We start from the raw sequence: 2,805 nt of genomic DNA, 5'->3' as shown, positions 1-2,805 counted from the left end.
CATTTTTAATTAATTCAGTCAGGTCTTGCTGGAGCACTTTTATCTTAGCTTAGCATAGATTATTGAATCAAATCAGACCATTTGCATCTCGCTGAAAAAACTACCAGAGCTTTGATAACAAGGGTACTGCTTGGCAAGGTCTTATCCAGGGGCACTTGTAGCCCACATCCCCTGTTGTCTGATTTAATGTTTACTACCTCTGTTGGCTCGCATCGAAGCAACACTTCTATTAGATAAAGGTCCAAGCTTATCCCTACAGGTAAGGCCGAGGTCTGGTTTGCGGGTCTACCAGGAGCGGTAGATCTGCACTTAAACTGCATTGATTTCACTCTGATGATCTATCAAGTTTGTAACTTTTCTCGAGTTAGACAGTTTTACCGTTTCTGATCTCAGGCGATCTCTGTGTCTGGCGGGATCACTTTTATCTTAGACTGCACAAGCCTAGACTGCAGCTCTGCACAAAAAGTTTGGCCAAATGAGAAATGTTCATGCCCGACTGAGCCTGGTTTCTCTCAAGGTTTTGGTTTCTTCACTTTCGTCAATTGGTGAAGTTTGTTCCTTGCCACTGGCTTGCTTGGTTTGGGACTTGTGGAGCTGCGCATCGATGGATTTGCCTTTCAGTGTTTGGACTTTCAGCAGTGAATATTAAACCACACTGAACTGAACGTCAACTATGAAAATTGGACTGACACAGTTCCAATCTACTAGATCTTCTATGTAAATCTGCTTTGACACGATCTATATTGTAAAAGCGCTGGATAATTAGCTTAAATCATCTCGCTCAAAAAAAAATGTAAAAATAAAACCGTTTTGATCATTTTCCTATTTAAAGCTGGACTCTTCTGTAGTTACAGATATACTAATGCTGAGTTCAGACTGCATGATTTTCAAAGTAGTCGTGTCTCAGATGTTTTCACACTGCTTGACTATCTGGGCTAGCGTTTCGTCGCTGCTTTGTTTACACTGCAAGATGGATCGGCGACAGGGACTTTCACATTGCATGACTTTACTATAGGGAGAATCGCCGACAACTTCGTCCAAACTACGTCTCACAGCCAAAAACACGTCGTATATCTTTAGTTATTAACTAAATAATGAGAAAGAAGCCTTTAATGGGGTAGAACATGTACATATTTGCTCACCTGGGTTTAAAGGGAATTAGCCATTTCTCCTCAACGTTGATAATAAACTCATTTCTTTCTGTATGAAACGTCAAACAGACACGGTTGCTCCTGAGTCCTGTCAAACCTCCACTAGTTTTTCCTCCATTTCGTGGGTCCAAATAAACCGAAGAAGAGCGCTTTTAACTTCCCCCCCAGCCTCCCGCTGACCTGCAGCAGGTATACACACACACACACACACACACAAGTGAATGCCGCTCTCTCATTGGCTGTAGGCGATCGCTGACGTTATTTTCAGTCAAAACTCAATTCACACGGCGTGATTTGAATCGCCGACAGCTCCAGATATTCAGCACGCCAAATATCTCACAGGCATCGGCGACTCATCGGCGATTCTCTCAGGTCTTTGATCAGTTATACTGTGTGATTGTCACTCACATGCACGAGCAGTGATTTGACTGTGATTTCAGGCATTTGTCGGCGATTTCTCAAAACCTGTCGGCGAGCCAAAATCGGGGCTAAAATCACGCAGTCTGAACTAGGCATAAGACCGATGATGTTAAACAGTGGATGGTAACAGTAACAGGTTAACAGTTACGCTAGAGAACAGATCAGATAGTTTTCATTTTCTGTCACTCTTAGTACACGATGTAACTACAGAAGAGTCAAGTCTGAGTTATTAAAACCATCCAGTTCAGTAGGCTAAAAGTTCTACCACCAGACCTGGAGATCGCCTGAATGGACTCAAAAATAGTACAAGTCAACCCTTTCCTTTCCAACACTTGGCCAAGATTGACAATGGCCTGACCTACAAAAAGGACAAGCCTTCTCTAAATGCGTCTTAAATGAACAAACAAAGAGGAATAATAGCCTGCACTAAACGATGTTGACAGCGTGCCACAGGTGACGTGGCATCTGAGCTCTCTGCCTCGAGGTCTTGTGTAAATCTGTTGGCTCAAAGTTGGCTTCCGTTCTCCGATCGAGCTCCATCCTACCTTCGGGGACGTCTGGGTGGCCATCATTTGGGTTTTATGACCCTTTTCTGCCTCCCCAGCAGGAGGAGCAAATGCTCAGCTGGGTCCAGACAGACGCTGGTGATATTATTCTCCTCGAGGCTTAGATTGGCATATAACAAAAACAACAGCTTCGCCTCCAGCGTTGGGCCAAGTCTGTCCCCAATGGATGCACTAGTTGTTCAACAGATTCATTTTTATTCCCCAACTAGACTATAAATGGTCTGGCTGCTGGGAAAGATCCACTGGAGAAAAAGGCTTCAAATCAGAGAGTTTGATCAGGAGTGTAACAGCTTAGGCCAGCAGAATCTAAACAGTAGGACTGATAAGTATAGGTCAATCCCAAAAAGATCCCATCCAACATGTCAAAGATCAAGAAGAACCCTTTAAAGTCAAAACCCAAGCTTTCTCTTTCAATTCCTAGGCTGATGTTTGTGTGAAAGCCTGCAAAATGGATCTGATCTGCTTCTAGAGTCATGCATGTCCTGCCAAGAAGGCCTTTGTGTCGGAGGCGGTGGAAGATTCATGAGTGGATGTTTTTCTCGTTTCTTCAGCGGAGCCTTATTGATCTCTGTATTGGAATCATTTGATAGTTAATCGATGCTTTTTCTTTCTGTGCGCCGTGCGGGTACGCCGTTTTTCAAAGGCTGGCCTTGATCTTGGAAACAGAC

The sequence above is a fragment of the Danio rerio genome, chromosome 25 (genome assembly GCF_049306965.1).
Source record: "Danio rerio strain Tuebingen ecotype United States chromosome 25, GRCz12tu, whole genome shotgun sequence".
NCBI lineage: Eukaryota > Metazoa > Chordata > Actinopteri > Cypriniformes > Danionidae > Danio > Danio rerio.
Note: the sequence above shows the minus strand (reverse complement) of the source record.